This window comes from Somniosus microcephalus, chromosome 9, assembly GCF_052327205.1.
Source record: "Somniosus microcephalus isolate GS21.2 chromosome 9, FLI_Smic_1.0, whole genome shotgun sequence".
Classification (NCBI taxonomy): Eukaryota; Metazoa; Chordata; class Chondrichthyes; order Squaliformes; family Somniosidae; genus Somniosus; species Somniosus microcephalus.
In genome coordinates this window covers 127,662,045-127,679,768 of record NC_140995.1, presented here as the reverse complement: position 1 = coordinate 127,679,768, position 17,724 = coordinate 127,662,045, and the positions used below count along the sequence as shown (strand labels likewise).

General features: G+C 47.0%; 1 protein-coding gene and 1 pseudogene across 2 annotated transcripts in view; one reads left to right on the top strand and one right to left on the bottom strand.

The window, feature by feature from the left end:
• The window catches only part of lama2 (laminin, alpha 2), a 600,632-nt gene that overhangs the window by 340,360 nt on the left and 242,548 nt on the right, over window positions 1-17,724 (top strand). The window lies entirely within an intron of this gene.
• Window positions 12,848-13,957, bottom strand: LOC147112674 (uncharacterized; annotated as a pseudogene).

Genomic DNA, 17,724 nt, shown 5'->3' with positions numbered 1-17,724 from the left:
TTCAAAACCAGGACGTATCCAAACTTTGATTTTAAAAAGGACACAGATATTTCTGAGGTGCAATTATTACTGACTGTTATTTGAACCATTGCAGATATTGGGATGAACTTTACCCCCCAAAAATGGGTGGGTTGGGGTCTATTGAGAAGTTACAATTTAAAAAATCTCAAACCCAACCCCAGCCCGCCTCCAATCCGCCCACTTCCGGTTTTAACGGAGGCGGACAGCCAACTCGCTCCCAGGAGGTGGATTGGCCATTTAAGTATTATAATGAGGCTGGGAGCCTCACAATAACCCTGGCCGGCCGGGTTTCCCAGGCCTCGGGAAAACCGGCAGCTCAAGAGAGGCGAGGACAACTTCGAGGGAAAAGGTAAGTAAGTGCCTTTACAGCACTGTTTTTGGGCCAGGAGGAGCAGGAGTGCTTCTTCCCGGCCCTCCAAGCCTACCTGTTTCCCTGGGATCAGACCCCCCCCTTCATCAGACCCGCCCCCATACAAAGACCCCCTCCCAGAGTTGGGGATTGGACACCCCCCTCAGAGTCGGGGATCGGACCCTCGTCACGATGCTCCCACTAGCAGCTGCAGGCTCCTTACCTAAGGCTGCGGAGTGCTACCTGTCTTGTTTTGCACACTTTGTACAAAAATAATAAATTGCAGGACAACGGAGTATTACAGTTTAAACTCTTTGATGAAGCATCTGGTCTGTGAACTTTTATACTGCACAGTGTGGACAAGATGGCGTTAAGACCCCTTACAGATGCCTACAGGCCAATGACAACTCAGCATGTGATCACATGTGAATATAATAGGTATTCCTTACAGATGCCTGCGGGCCAATGATAATTCAATATGCAAATGTTACATCCACTTTTAAAAGAAAAATGTTATGCATTACTTTTAAACCTTTCTTCTACATAATATTCTTGGTAGCATAAACATCTAAGTAAACTCAGCATTTAACTAGCACTGAAAACATCTTAACATTTCAATAACGATGTACAGTATTTTTTTTTAGGGCAGCGATCCGCCTACACCCTTTGACAGTTCACAAGTCAAGGATAACTCTAGGCTTGACCTCTCGTCCCGACCTTGTGTGGTATGGAACTGAGCATGCTCCTGAATTGGTCAACAAATCAGGTTCAGGTTTAGGTTCAGGTAAGTATGATGTGCTTTGTGTATTGCTCTGTTCATCACATTCTGTTGAACTGATCTTCTTGTCGGAATGATGGTGTTGTTCCTTGGTGTTCAGGAGGTGCCTGCGATTGCGGCGGTACACCTGTCCTTCTGGGGTGCGGACGTGATACGATCGCTCAGTGTCAGCTGGCTGGATGACGACTGCTGGCTTCCAGTAGTGATGCTCCTGGATTCTGATGGATTCTCCATTGTGCAACGGCGGCAGTAGTCTAGCTGACCTGTCATAGTACTCTTCTGGTGTTGCTGTCTCTGTACACGTTTTGCATGTACTTGCTTGCAGCTGACGACCTCTGGCTGCAGCTGCTGATTGGTGCTTGGAAGGATTGAGCGAAGCCTGCGGCTCATCAACAGCTGTGCTGGTGACTTGAAGTTGTCAACCAGAGTGTTGCGGTACTCAAGGAGACTGATGTAGGGGTCTCTTTTGTCCGCTTTGGCTTTGTCCATGAGTGTTTTTGCAATCTGGACAGTTTTTTCAGCAAGGCCATTACTTTGAGGGTAATGTGGGCTTGATGTGACATGTGTGAAATCCCATGCCTTGGCAAACGACTCAAACTCTTTTGATTTGTATTGGGGGCCATTGTGTGAGACTAAGGTCTCTACAATGCCATGCCTGGCAAAGGCTGCCTTTAGCTTGTGGATCACAGCTGCAGATGTGGTGCTGTGAAGCTTGTCCAGTTCAAAAAATCTGCAGTAGTAATCAACAGTCACTATGTAGTCCTCGTTGTTCCATGTGAACAGATCCGTTGACGCGACCTGTCAGGGCCTGTCTGGGATACGATGAGGTATCATGGGCTCTTTGACATTTGATGGGCGGCGTTCTAGACAAATGGAACATTTTCCGACAATGTCCTCAATGTGTTTGCACATTCCGGGCCAAAACATAATGTCACATGCTCTTTGTTTGCATTTTTCCATGCCCATATGTCCAGCATGAATTTTTGTCAACATCTCTTCTCTGAGACTGGTAGGAATGATGATTTTCTCCCCTTTGAAGATGATTCTGTTGATTTGTGACAGTTCGTCTCCGTGGTTCCACAATTCAGATATGCTCTGAGGGCATTTCCTCCTTTCCTCAGGCCATCCTTCATGTATGACTTTGCTCAGCAGTGTGAGTTGTGCATCTTTCTCTGTTGCTGCGCGGATCTCCTTCAGTTTTGAGTCACTCACAGATAAGCTGTTGTACACCATGTGCACCTGCACATCCATGCCTTCACTGAGGCTGCTGTCCTGGTAGCTAAGAGACTTTCTGGAGAGCGTGTCTGTGACAGGAATGTCTTTGCCTGGACGGTGAATGATTGTGAAGTCGTACTTCTGTAGCTTAAGGATCATTCTCTGTAGCCTTGGTGGGGCTGCGGCTAGTGGTTTCCTCATGATTGACTCGAGGGGCTTGTGGTCGGATTCCACAATGACTTGTCGGCCATAGACGTACTGGTGGAAATGCTTACATCCAAACAGAATTGCATATAGCTCTTTCTCGATTTGAGCATAGTTGATTTCACTGTCTGTGAAAGATCTTGAAGTAATACTGCGCCTAGTCCGTACTTTGACACGTCCACTTGTAGTCTGAGCTCTTTGTTGGGGTTGAAGTAGGCAAGAACTGGTCCTGGTTCTCTGGTGATTAGGTCTTTCATTTTCTGAAATGCTGTGTTTAGAAACATAGAAGATATGTTGTTTGTCCCACAGGAACTCATTGGATTGTTTGAGCAACTGACGCATGGGTGCGTTGATTTCGGAGAGGCTCGGGGCAAACTTGGCTAAGTAGTTAACCGTGCCTAGTACTGTCTCTAGCTCTGCGCGGTTCTTCGGCGGCTCCATCTTCTTGATGGCAGAGATTTTCTCTGGATCCGGCTTAATGCCATCAGTTGAGAGGCGATGCCCGAAATAACTGATCTCAGTGGATCCGATTATGCTTTTCTCGGGGTTGAGCCGGATACCTTTCTCCCGTGATCTTTGTAGTATCGCACGGAGGTTCCTGTCATGTTCCTCTCTATTCCTGCCATAGATGAGGATGTCGTCTATGATTGCGACTACTCCGTCGAGGCCTTCATAGGTTTCGTCGATCTTCCGCTGGAATTCACCCTGAGCTGAGATAAGATCAAATGTTAAACGCAGAAATCGGTAGCGTCCAAATGGTGTGTTGAACGTTGTTAGCTTAGATGACTCTTCCGTGAGCTTGATAGTCCAGTATCCTGATCGTGCGTCCATTACACTGAAGTAACATGCTCCCACTAGCTTGGGTGTGATGTCATCTAGCATTGGTAGAGGGTAGTGAGGGCGTTTGATAGCCTTGTTCACATCTCTGGGGTTGAGACAGACTCTGAGCTTGCCTGTACGTGGTTTCTCAACCACTACTAACACGTTGACCCACTCTGTCGGTTCTGTTTCCCGGACGATGATTTCTGTATTCTCCATGCTCTGCAGCTCCTCCTTCAGGCGACTACATAGAGCAAGGGGTATCCTTCTTGGTGGGCAAACCACAGGGGTTGCTGCTGGGTCAAGGTGAATAGTGCATTCACCTGGGAATAGTCCGATTCCTTTGAAAACGTCAGCAAACTCCTCCATGACTGTCTGCTTATCAACTGGTGCTGTTAATGATAGCACTAGCCTGACGAGGTCCATGTCTAAACATGCCTTTAGACCTAGCACTGGAGGTGCTTGAGTGTCAACAATGTAAAAATCCAACATCATGTCGCTTTCTTTGTACTTGCATTTCATCACGCATGTGCCTTTTACAATGAGCTGCTCACCCCCATAGCTGGTCAGTCTGCGTGAGGTGGGCTGTTGCTCACACTCATCCTTCAAGCTGTGATACTCACTCAGAGGAATTACATTAACCTGAGCTCCAGTGTCTAGTTTAAACTTAAGCTCTGTGCCCTGTTTTCCTATCTCAATATCAGCAAAGGCTTGCTCAGTCTCTGAAATCTGTTTTTTCTGTGACACAGAATCAATAAACCGTTCCTCTGCATTTGGCTCTCTATCTGGCATTTGGCTGTCACTCACTGTGTGTACTGCTTTCCGAAAACAGTCCTGCAAACTTTAGCAAAGTGGATCCGTTTACCACATTTAGCACATTGCCTTCCTTTGGCAGGGCAATGCTCCTTTTCCCCGTGCATCTTGTTTCCACAATATCCGCAGTTTTTGAAGCGTTTTATGTCTGTGTCGCTCATTTTTAGAACTCTGAAACACGCTCTCTGGGCGGTGTTCTTTGGTGTGTGTCTATTAACTGTGTGCACTGTCTGTTCACTCGAGCTGCTCGTGGCGCCGGTTATGGTTTTCAACTGTGCTTGGGCTATCTCGTGCGATCTAGCTATGTCCATAGCTTTGTCCAGCGTTAGCCCGGACCCAACATTCAAAAGTTTCTCTCTCACTTTAGCTGAATGTATTCCAAACACGATGCAGTCTCTGACCATCTCATCTTTATCGGCATATTCACAGTCTTTTACCAGTAGTTTTAACTCAGTCACGAACTGTTCAAACGACTCACTAGCTCCTTGTACTTTCTCCTGAAGCTTGTACCTACCGAATATCGCATTTGTCTTGGGCACCACATATGATTCAAAACGGTCAAAATAACTTTTCAGTACCTTTGCTTCATCTGCGGTGAGAGACCATGTGTTAAAAATGTCTCTCCCTTTTTCTCCGATCCACAGGAGTAGGTAGCTGCATCTTTCTTCCTCCCCTTTTCTTTTCAACGGACCCGAAAACAACAACTGCACGTGTTGCTTGAACTTGCGCCATTCTCTATGTAAGTTCAAAGATTCCCAATTCATTCGAGGCAAGGGAGCTCCAACGATGTCCATTTCAAATCCCTGTTCTGACACCATGTCTTGTTTTGCACACTTTGTACAAAAATAATAAATTGCAGGACAACGGAGTATTACAGTTTAAACTCTTTGATGAAGCACCCGGTCTGTGAACTTTCATACAGCACAGTGTGGACAAGATGGCGTTAAGACCCCTTACAGATGTCTGCAGGCCAATGACAACTCAGCATGTGATCACATGTGAATATAATAGGTATTTCTTACAGATGCCTGCGGGCCAATGATAATTCAATATGCAAATGTTACACTACCCGCCCGACTGGAAGCCATGCCTGTCAATCAGGCTGACTTCTGGGCGGGGATCCTGGTGTAATAAAAATACACATACTGTGGAGTCAAAACTGCACAGGACACAGGGAATCCTGGACTTTGGGGTTTCCAGAGCGAAACTCCGCCCCCCCCCCTCCACCCTGCTCACCAATCCCACCCCAGTCAAGATCAGGGCCATTATGTCACTTTATCTGTATTGAAAGTATAGCATTAACGTTTCAGGCCAATGACACTTCATCAGAACTGGAAAAGGTTGGAGATGCAAAAAGGTTTTTAAGCAAGTGTAGGGGCAGGGAGAGGGGGGAGAGGAGGAAAAATCAAAAGGGAAGGTCTGTGATAGGATGGAACGTGGGAGAGATTAAGAGACAAAAGCGATGATGGTGCAAGGCAAAAGGTGATGGCAATGGGACAAGTTAAGAAACAAAAGATAAGTCTAGATGAAGTGTAAATGGCAATGGCAGAATCATCAACAGCTGCCATGTGAAAACAAATAGGGGCAGAGGTTATAGTCTGAAATTGTTGAACTCGATTTTGAGTCCAGAAGACTGTAAAGTGCCTGATCGAAAGATGAGGTGCTGTTCCTCGAGCTTACATTGAGCTTCATTGGAACAGTGTAAGAGACCGAGGACGGAGAGGTCAGAGTGGGAGTGGAGCGGAGAATTAAAGTGACAGGCGATAGGAAGCTCGAGGTCACTCTTATGGACTAAATGGAGGTGTTCCGCAAAGCGGTCACCCAATCTGCGTTTGGTCTCCCCAATGTAGAGGAGACCGCATTGTGAGCAGCGAATACAGTATACTAAATTGCAAGAAGTACAAGTAAATCGCTGTTTCACCTGGATGGAGTGTTTGGGGCCCTGGACAGAGGGAAGGGAGGAGGTAAAAGGGCAGGTGTTGCATCTCCTGCGCTTGCATGGGAAGGTGCCGGGCGAAGGGGAAGGAGTGTTGGGGGTGACAGAGGAGTGGACCAAGGTGTCGCAGAGGGAGTGGTCCCTTTGGAATGCTGAAAGGGGAGGTGAGGGGAAGATATGTTTGGTGGTGGGATCACACTGGAGGTGGCAGAAATGGCAGAGGATGATCCCTTGAATGTGGAGGCTGGTGGGGTGAAAGGTGAGGACCAGTTCTGATGAAGGTTCATCGACCTGAAACGTTAACTCTGTTTCTCTCTCTACAGATGCTGCCTGACCTGCTGAGTATTTCCAGCATTTTCTGTTTCTATTTCAGATTTCCAGCATCCGCAGTATATTGCTTTTGAAAGTATAGCATTTATCTTACTACATAGATATATATTGCAGGCTTTAAACTTTATGTAGCCAAGACCAGAAGGTTGTTAGAATTACATTTATTGTATTCCTGCGATATTTGCTTGAAATTTCACTTGTTTGTGCACCCTTTCATTTCAGGAGCACTGCTTTTTCTGCAATTTAGTTTAAACATTATTATTATTAATAATGTAAGTCAATCTCAAGAAACAACAGATATTGAAAAATATTAGAGGGTCAAAATAAAAAGAATTAAATTGCAATCAGAAAAAATGCAGTTTGTCGATGCTGGGGACTGAACCAGAAAGATCAGACTTTACCAATGAGCTCCTTCTAAAAGCCTAAGCAATAAAGTTGGAAAAACTCCTGTGCTGCTTAAAATGGTGACCAGCAGGATAGCGCCACTGTGTGTATATGGGTAAATTTTGTGAGACAAGGCTCCCTCAAGGAGTTTCTGTCACTGCAAGTTGTAGAATAGGTTGTGGATGTCAGCATACACAATTCACGGCACTCTTGATTTTCAATCAGTGGAAAATCTGGTGTGCCACAAATTGGGTTAGCTAACATCCCTGCCCAATTCTCCAATCCACGCTTCCATCAAGAGAGCCACAATGTATTGTATAATGCACAAGGGAATTTGCATATAGGTGTAAAATGACTTTGTAAAAAAAAATTATATTTTTTGTTTTTACACTGATTTACAGAGCTGAAGCTTTATTCCATATTAGTGACTTGCTGCTGGAATATATTCAGTTTTCGCCTGAGACCCTATGAATTTCACCCCATAAACCCATTAAAGACATTTTCAGATCGCTCCCACGTATTCCTGATGCAGCTGTTAGAGCCAGTGCACATACAAGTTGTGTATGTTGGTCATAACATTATCTCAAGTACATGGAATAAACAACATGCATAACAATAATTATTGCACTTCACTGTAATCCATTGTATATTAAGGACTTTGAAACATTTCTGAAAGATTTTCTAAGTGCATGAGATAATAAAGGCTTATTTCATAGAAAAAATGACGATCAGTTATTAAAATAGTTATTTTTTTCATTTCGCCATGCAAAGTTTCTCCTCTCTTTTTCTTCTTATGAAGATGTTGAATATTTGTTGCAGCACAGTTCATGTGCCAGGTACCCTCTGGTACCTTGCATGATTGAATAGTGACTGTTATAAGGCAACCCAATTCTGTTTTCACCCAGTGTCCACAATGTGCACTTCTATCAGGGATTGCAAAATGAGTGTGAATCTTGGTCAGATTTCCTCTCCCTAATCTAGGGACGCTGAAGGCAACTGTGGTGCCTCTAACACCACAGTGGCTGAAATTAGTAAGCTCATTGGATAAGCTCATCTTTTCACTGAGCTATCAGAGGAATCACTATAAGGAAGTTTTTGATATTACTGTCATTTTTGGAAGTTTATAGAATGCCTAAACGTTATAGGAAGACTATGATTAGTGAAGCTTTATAGATAATATTTTTCAAAATTTCTATTTGGATCTATGTCCACAAACCAAAAATAATGACTTTAAATTGTTTATTTTTGATGAAATTAGTAAATATGAGTATTTTTCACAGGCAGCTAAATGGTGAAATATTTTATTCACAGTAATCAAATTAGTAGAATGTTTAACCTGAGTTTGTCAGTAGCTCTGTACTTAATCCCTATTGTACTGACATCAGGTCCATAACAATCAGGGTGAACTTGTATTAAAACCATTTTTTCCTTTTATTCCAAACACTTCTGTGCTCTGCATACCATATGCCAAGTTGACAATTCTCATTAACTCAAAGACAGTTTGTTTTTATCCAGTCTGACAAAGCATGAAGCTTAAAGCAACTTTTATCATTTTATTATTTCAATAATGTTAGATGGATTGCTACCAATGTATTAGGATGATGAAATTAGCTTCATACTGTGGTGCTTTCTTCATCTTAATGATTGCTTTTACAATTTGTTCCTCTCTTGAGGGAGTGTTTTATCTTTATGCCACAGGTTAACTCTAATTAATGAAGGACATTTCACATAAATGTTATTTTAGAAATGCAATATTTATTGCTAAGCACTGCGCATAGTTCATGCTTTCTTGGAAGATTTTCCTAATATATATGAATCTGCACATTATAATACAAGATAGTGAGCAATATATCCTTATGCCAAATTAAATGATATAAAGTGCAACATAATTTACAGAAATAGCAAATTGTACATTTCGAAAATCTGAGAAGAAATGTTAAATACTTCTAATTTCACTGCAAGTTTGAAGTTGCAAATATTGTTCCAATATTTTTCATTACTTGGAAGTTTCATATATTCTACCTTCAAGAAACATGCCTGAAGATAAGGAAATTTTTCTATTGAAAAATACAGTGCTATGTTCCGGCGCAGACTCGATCGGCTGAATGGCCTCCTTCTAATTGTCACATCAGTGTTCTAAAGTATGCATAAAATGGGCAGCACTCTGTTCATATGATAGTGGGATTGAGGACTGGTTCCCCCACTTTGCTGAGTTCCAAATCTTAGCCTTGCTGCAGTTCCAGTGTAGGCCTGGATGCCTTTCCAGAAGGAGCATTGTGACTGGAAGGCTCTCGCATATGTCCTTGTAGCTGGTTCCGAGTAGAATTGTGGACAGCAGGAAAGGAGTACTGTATTGCCCAATGAGAAGAGGGGAACTGGAGAGAAAAGAGTCAGACTTCCTATTCTCAAAACAATATTTAAAAAGTATATCAATGGTACCAGGCAATCATTGCAGCTTTCTGAAGATCTAAGGATACTCATATTAAATTCCTTTCCCTGATAATTTGACAGAGACATTAATGTGGTTATTTTAAATGGGTTACTGCCTCCATTAATATAGCATAGAGAGAAATTGATGCAAATGTGTTAAACATTTGTACAATTACATCGTTCATGGTAATCTCCGGGCTTCTATGTTAGATTATAACTATCTCAGTCATGGCTGGAATTTTCTGGGGTGTCAGTGGGTGGGATCGGTGGCGGGTCGGGTGGGAAAGTGCTTTTTTTTGACAGCGGGTCGGGAACCTGCCGCAATGCGCCTTTCATAATGTCGGAACTGTCAGCGCTGAGCAGACCCGACAGGCAGTGGTGGGGGGCCCAATTAAACTAGTTATAATATTGGCCCAGAAATTCGGGTCTCCATGGGTGAGTACGCACGGGTTGGTCACCCGTAGGCCTAATGGAAGTGCCGGTTTCCTGCATGCACTGCGCATGCGCGGGAAACCGGCACTTCCGTTCCTCTGAACGAAGGGGTTCAGAGGTCGAACGCGCGCGCAGGAGAGGCTGCGCGTGCGCATGTTTTTTTTGCAGGTTTTCCCGGGATCGTAAGCCTGCAGGATTTAGAAATGTAAAAAGCAGGCGTAAGGCCTGCTTTTTACAAGGTAAGTGGTCAATTAATTAAAATTAAAACATTTTTTCCACAGGTTTATTCTTTTTAAATACTTTAAAGCAAGGTAAGTTTATTTTTAGCCCCGTTAGAATATAAAATTATTTTTTTCAAAAATTTAAATTATTGTTTAAAATAGTTATTTAATATAATTTATAGTTTATATTTAAAAAGTGTGATTTTTAAAAAATTTATTTGAAGGTTTACTGCTATTTTGGGGCCCGTAGTATTTATAAGTTTTGACAGCTCTTCCTGTCAATCTTATGAATGGGCTTTTCCCTCCTCCGATTGGCTGCCCATGGCCCACATGATCCCAGGGGACGCATTGCACTAATTGCAACCCTGGGATACGCAAGCACTGCGTGCCGGCAGCTGGGCCAGGCCCCGGAGCGGAATTCCACGGGAGCCCAGAGCTCAATGGCGGCGCGCAAGGTAAGTGCAGGTCGGGGGCTTACACCCGTGGGAAGCCCCCGACCCGAATTTCTGGGCCAATGTACTTACCAGACCCTTAACAGGCATTTTTACCTTACTTTTTAACTTTAACTCCATGGCCACAGGAACCACGCTTTTCGGTGACCACGTCTGTCAACCTGAGGCAGGAGTTCATAGAATTATAGAATGGTTACAGTACAAAAGGAGACCATTCCGCCCTTGGAGCCCATGCCGGCTCTCTGCAAGAGCACCCGCACTTCAGCTAGTCCCGCTCTCCCGAGTTCAGTGGCTATTACTCCAGCTGATTACTTGACAGCTTCAAATATACAGTAAAAGCTCCCACCTGACAGATCATCATTTTCCTCAGCCACAAGCTGTTTCTCACTGCATTTCCAAAACAGATTCACCGTGCTGCAAGTCTTTCCACAAGTCTCCATCCAGTCTGACCTCATTACCTCTCCCACCATTGACAGATCGTTTCTGACATCTCTACTTCACCTGCCATCTATTCCATCAGCATGGGTACCTCAGAATCGGACCACAATGAGCCCAACACCAGCAGCACCAGGCACACCAGCAGCACTAACAACAACAACACCAACCTTCTCCGCAATCAACTGATGCTGCACAGGACACAGGGCATCAGCATCCGAGCACATTGCTGACTGGGATGCCAGGGATGGCCTCACCATGGCCAGATTTACTTCACTTGATACTATACACGCTGGCTGCCACATGATGTGCCAGGTTGGCACCACCCCACACCAACACCATAAATCATTCCTACAATGCCCAAACCATTCCTCTCACACACATCACCATTCCAGGGGGTACCGTTATGTCTCACCATTCACTGCAACCCGCTAAGCCACTTCCAAAGGTGCACACAAATCTGTCCAAGTAAGCAAAGTGTTGAAAATAAAGATTTCAATGTTTGACAGCACATTAATAGAAACTTTACATAAACATTGGCTAAAACACCCAAGTGCCTACCCTTGTGTGTTAGTTGGTATGATTGCACTAGGATGAGGGTGAGTGTGAGGGGTAGCTAGTGAGATGGGGATGGGATAATGTAAATAGGGATGGGTGGAGGTGCAAGGTAAGTTGTTGTGAATAAGGATGTGCAGGAGTAGGGTAGGGAAGGCAGAGTGATGGGTATGTGATGAGAGGCACAGCAGGATGAGATTGAGTGTGGCTTTGTACTAACGTTTCATGCTCTACTGTAACCAGTTTTTGCGGTGGCCAATTTCCTATGGCCCTTGCCGCAATCGCCAATTATTGTAAGTGGTTTCGCCCCGCCCGTAGTGAGCACGCAAACCCCCTTACTACAAGTTCTGGACGATAGGGATTACTGAGGACAGATTTGAACACGGACAGCGTTTTCGTGCTCACCCGTATAATGTTTATTAAGGTTACCTAAAACCACTCCACTCGCATACAGTACGAGCGGTGTGAACACAACAGTACAGTTTAAAACAGTACAACCCTGACTTGTCCAACAAGCCCCTGCTGTGCTGACTTACCATGGCCTAAAAACACCCTCCCGTGAACTAAACTATCACAGGACCTTCCAACGCGAAACCCCCTCTGGTTTAGTAGGAACATACAGGCACCCCCTCACACAGCTAAGTGATCTTGTGGGTGTGTAGGCTTGGCAATGCTCACCTAGATTGCCCTTTTGATCTTGCTTGCAGCTTCCTCCCGTACGTCTCGGCTACCTGGTTCCGTACCGGCCTTGCCGCATGCGAGTCCCAGCCTTAGTCGAAGTCCGTCTCGGTTGGAAGAGCAAAGCTCTGCTCCTCTTGATGTTCCGTTGTGTGGAGGGCAGGAGAGAGAGAGAGCTATCCAAACTACTCTCTAATATACCCCTCCAATACACAGACCGCTGTCTGTGGTTTTAATGGACACATGGCCTCAGGGAAGTGGTTTCCAAGCTTCCTCCCAGGTTTGGATGTTTTAGAATTCATTTCGATCTTCCAGCCGATTAACTTAACGAGCTCATCTTGACCAGAAACAATGAGTCGTCAGCCTTGTTAATCAAGATTTGGGAGTGGGTCTATCGGGCCATTGTTCCCAAGGACAGTCCGTTACCATACGAATGCAACCTGGTTACGTCAGCCACCTTCAGCTTGGGTGGTTTTTCACTGCTTCCCCCCCACCCCCGCAAACAGCCTGTCCAGTTTTTAAAAATCCATGAAGTCTGCGCCGACTGCTACAAGCCCCAGTTTGATATTTCAACTTTTCCCAAACAGAAATATCATCAAAAGTTCTGTCATTGTCCGCTGTGGGAAGCGCACTGTATATCCCAACCAAACCGTACATCAAATTTTACCCCAGGGTCCTGTATCTCACACTTTATACAACGAATCACATCACAGTTACAGGTATATATACAAACAGACAGTCAACTCCGGGCTATTCTTTAATCAATGTTTGCCATCGGTTTCGGAGTGTTTTACTTCACTTTCTGCATGACAATCGGAGAAGGTAAAACACTAACACACATTGACCTACTACAATCACATGAGAAATCACATGAATCCATGGGAGAATCTCGATATCCAGACCGATGTCCCACCATGGCGGAGAAACCAGTTCTTTTATCTCATTCCCCGTTTCCTTGTTCCGTTGCTCGAGGGTATAGAAATGCTTTTGGGAGAGTTCAACTTACTTTATTAATTTTGTGTGGTGTTCGGGCAGAAGAGCAATTTCACACCTGAACCGCGTTACGTATTGCTGCAGGTCCTGTACCGTGTCTCGTTCACCGTGAGGTGTACCGTGGTGGGCTCTGGAATGGGAATGATGTGCTCTTGAGCCACCTGAATTTCTGTGTGGGGTTTGAAGCAGAATGTCTTATCGGTGACCGGGCACCAAGTGTCGTTGTGTACCCGGTACTGGTCCACGCTTGTCATGACGCAGTACGTCCCTCTGCCCGCATATGCTACCTGGGGTGGAACGTGGCTTTGGGCCATCACCTCCAGGGTGCAATTAATGGGCTCCGCACTCTCTGATTCAAACCCGCACACCGGCCGATTAAACGCATTCAAATGCTAGGGACACAACACCACATGCGCGCCCCTGCTTTGGCATTCATTGAGGTCAATGCCGGTCATGGCGTGCTCCCACTTTACAACAAATGGTAGGGCCCCATGATGTCGCACGTGCACCCCGTCCCTTAGGACGCCAATATTCTCTACTCGGTATACCGGCGCTGGCCACGGTGACCCACCCATTACTGGCATCCGGAGTACAATCCCCATTACAGTGTGGTTGGACTGGCCACAGTCAACTGGGACCGGGTATGCTTGTGAGGCCAGTCGGAGTTGGCACGGGCTCATTAAATTTTCGTACGGGCTGAGCGCAGTGAGGTGCCGGTTGCTGACCCACAAAGGGATGCGACCTTGCTGTAGGTCCTCCAAATCCTTTGTTCAGCAGCCACGCACCGTACAACACACACGCATTGTTTTTTGCTGCCTGCGCCGAGGCATTCTGATCCTCCCTGATCAAACTATTGATCGTCTGAGCGTGTGCCTCCAGCTCGGTTATGACTTCCTTTAAATGTATATTCATAGCCTGATCTTCCCGTAACTCCGACCCCTCTAGCTCGTTACCCACCTCCAGTATCTTTCGCAGCTGGTCCCTTAAGGTGTTGACCTGCATCTGCAACTGTGCATCGTCCATACTGTTGATAATGGACGTGCCTGTGCTGAAGGCTGCAGCCGCATCATTAAATACCCGCCGTCTATATCTCCCCGAACCAACGCGATGGTTTACAGTTAAATCGTACAGACTTTCCCGATTCACGTCCCCGTACCTTAATTCATAAAATTGTCGGAACATTTCCTTCAACAGGGCCTCATATATAATTTTTCCATTTCTACCGGACCCGCCGGGGCAGCTGTACCTGGGTTAATTTTAGAATGACCGACGTGACTTGATAGTGAACGTCTTGGTACAAGATCTTGCCGGTCGGGACTAACACTAACCCATTCCTCGGTCCCGGTGTGCTGGCGGGGCAACTATTCTGTGTTTCCTGTACCGGTGGGGCTGTGGCCAGGGGCTTCCTCTCGTGTGCTACCAGTTCTGTGGAATTTACTGTGTTGGGAGGGTCTGGGATCACGCAGGAGTCCCCACTCTAACCCCATCTGATCCCGGCCCTAGAATCCTGCCATCGCCACAAGAAGGCGATCGACACACCCGCTGGGCAGACCCGTTCTGACCCCCACATACACACGTAAATTCCCTGTTCCTCTTTCCACCATTTGTTCCAGCACACTTCTACTTCCCACCTCGCCCCCGTAATCTGTCGGCACGTATCGTCCCCCAGTTTCTCCCAGTCCGCGGATCTGTTACCCTTGGCCTGGCCCAACTTCCTGAACCACCACCACCGTCCCAAGGGAATGTGTCCCTCACATCTTAGACAGACACGTTTCCGCTCGATCACCCTAACCCGTGTGGCTGTGACCTGCAGTTTGGGACACGGTATGGAAGCTTCTCCATACGTGAAACCCTCACTGCCGGAGTACCGAGTCGAGTTCGATCCCAGCCACCCTGGCCACCTTCCCTCGTGGAAGTAAGTGGCCATTCCGTCCGTGTCCCCTGTCCTACCCCACTGTGTCATGGTAGGCCCGTTCCCTCCTGTGCAGCCATAGAGGAAGGACACCTCGGTGTCTCCTCTTTCCATGCTGCCAGTCCCGATCATCATTAGGAATAGAAGTACGATAAATTTGTTGGCCATATCTCCTTGTTCCTCCGATCTCCTTTTGTTCCCTGCCAAAACAAAAGCAAAACAGTTCCGTTCTGTGAGAGGGTTTTCCTCCACGGATCTGGTTTTGGTTATTTACAAAATATTTACAGTGTTCCCTGCCACATTAAAGAGCGCCCCATTTAAGGCCTCTCCCTCTTATGGCTCGCGGTCGGTGAGTAGGGAGGCGTCCACGGCATCCTAGGCCGTGGGATCCGACTGCTCGTCCTTTCCACCCCATCCTCCGGGTCATCATCGTCCCACACCATGGGAGGAAGACCCGCGTCCACCAGGCACATGACTATGCCCTGGTGCCTCTTGGCCTTTGTTTTCCCCTCCTCGGGGTTAAACAAGTTGCACTGGTTTACATGAAACCATTTTGTGCGTTTTGGGAGTTTTACAGCATATACCATGGTGCTCGCTTTATCCACGATATTATGAGGCCCCATGTACAGCGGTTTGAACTCCCCTACTCGGGCATAATTATGGACCGTTACCTGGTCTCCCACCTCCCACTCGTGGGTTCTCTGGGGTTCTAACAGCAGCCGATTTTTCTGGTGCTGGCTCCCCAGGTTACTGGCTGCTTGCCAGTGAATCTGTTTTAAAGTCTCGTATAGCTTCTGGACAAACCTATCCCGGTTTACCTCGCTGACCTGCGCTTCGGTGAGGACCGGCGCCAACACATGGGTTGGGGTGCGCATAATCCTCCCAGTCATAAGCTCGTGTGGGGAGTACCCTGTGCTTCTGGAGGGGCTGGCCCGGACACCTATTAAAACTAGTCTTTCAGTCTTTCTTTCAGTGTCCGGTCCATGCGCTCCACAGTCCCCGATGACTGGGGGTTGTGAGCCACATGCCACTTCCCTTGTATTCCCAAGAGTTTTAAGGTGGCCTGCATCACCTGCCCCGTGAAATGGCTCCCTTGGTCGGACTCCATGACCTGTGGTAGCCCCCACTGGGAGAACACTTCCCTCACCAGGATTCTAGCTGTTGCTAGTGCTGTGGCTGCTCGGCAGGTGGGCAGTGGTCCGATTAAATCGACCTGCAGGCATGGCCACGGCCCCTCTACCCTCCTGGTGTGTCCTATGGGGGCTTTCCTGCGCTGTGGATCGGGGCTATTGGCTGCACACATCAAACAGTGCACACAGAAAACTCAGACATCCTCCCTGAGCTGGGGCCACCACCCTGCCTCCTCTACCCTTTGCCAGGTAGTTTCCGGCCCTGGGGGTCCCGCTCCCAGGCCCCCATGGACCAACTGGAGGAATTCCTCTCGGTGCTGCGCTGGGACTACCCACCGATCACCTTTGAAAAGCATCCCCTCTTTGATGCTAATGTCCGCTGCCCCGAACGGACATTCTATGGACTCCCCATTCTCTCTCTTTACCAGGACGGCCTTAAGGGTGGAATCTTGGGCTTGGACCTGCTTTAAGTCCGGGGCCAAAGCTACCCGCTGTGTGCGTCCCTTGTCCCGGATTGTGGCTACCGGACCTGCTTTGTACGGATCCCAGAATACTCCTTCCTTGGCTCCCTGTTTGGCCAGCTTGTCTGCCTTTTGGTTGCCCTCCCACTTGGGCTCTGTCTTTGAATGGGCTTTAACTTTGTGAATATAGTGATCTCCCCGGGTGCCTGTGGCCTCCAAAATTTTACCTAGCAGCAGTGCTGTTGCTAGGGGCTTCCCATCTGCGGACTTGAATCCGCACCTGGCACAGATTGCCAAGTATTCCGTGCATGAGTTGCACGTGAACATAGAGTCCGAGCAAATGGTGTAGTGGGTGGGGAACTCGTTGGGGTGGGTGACCACGTACGCCACTGCTGCCAGTTCGGCGTGCTGAGTGCTCAGGGTGTTGGGGAGTTTAATGGCCTTTGCTATTTTAGCCGTAGGGTCATAGATTCCGCACCCGGTGAGACACTCCCTCTTCACGACCGAACTGGACCCGTCTATATAGATGTCCCAGCCCGCCGGGTGTATCCCGGCCCGGAATCCTTCATCTACATCCCAGAACCCTTCCACCGTACACATGTGGGCCATCCTTGGGTAAATCATGTTGGCTGTTAGCTTTGGCTCGGTCAACCTCTGCACTCTCAAGTTCTCGCCCTCGCTACACCCATTGATCCCCCTACCTGCTCAACCTCCATAAAGTGAACTGAGGGGTCCCCGTCCTGTTTTAGTTTGGACAACTCTGCTACCATGGCTTGCAACTGCGGGGTGGTGAATGGGACCATGTAATCGCTCTACAGCGGGCCCTGGTCACCGGTTGGTGTGGGTGGACCGTACTTTTGCTGCCGCTGAGGATACATTGGTCTCGGTGGCGCTTCCAGTGCCAGTGGGACTTCCCTGTCCTGAACCTTATCCTCTGCTTCCTGACCCTCCTCATCCCACTCCACCCGGGTTTACCCTGGTGCCATTAAACAGACCATGCCTCTGGCCCCAGACAAGGCTTGGGTCAATTTTTTAATCCTTTCTTCGCAGGGACCATGATGAGAGTCTTCATAGCCCCTACTTCTAGCTACCTTATGAGCTATTTTAATGTCCCTTAGCTGACCCTCCAAACCATCAGCTCTCATTGTTAATCTTGCATTCTCCTCCAGTAAGGCC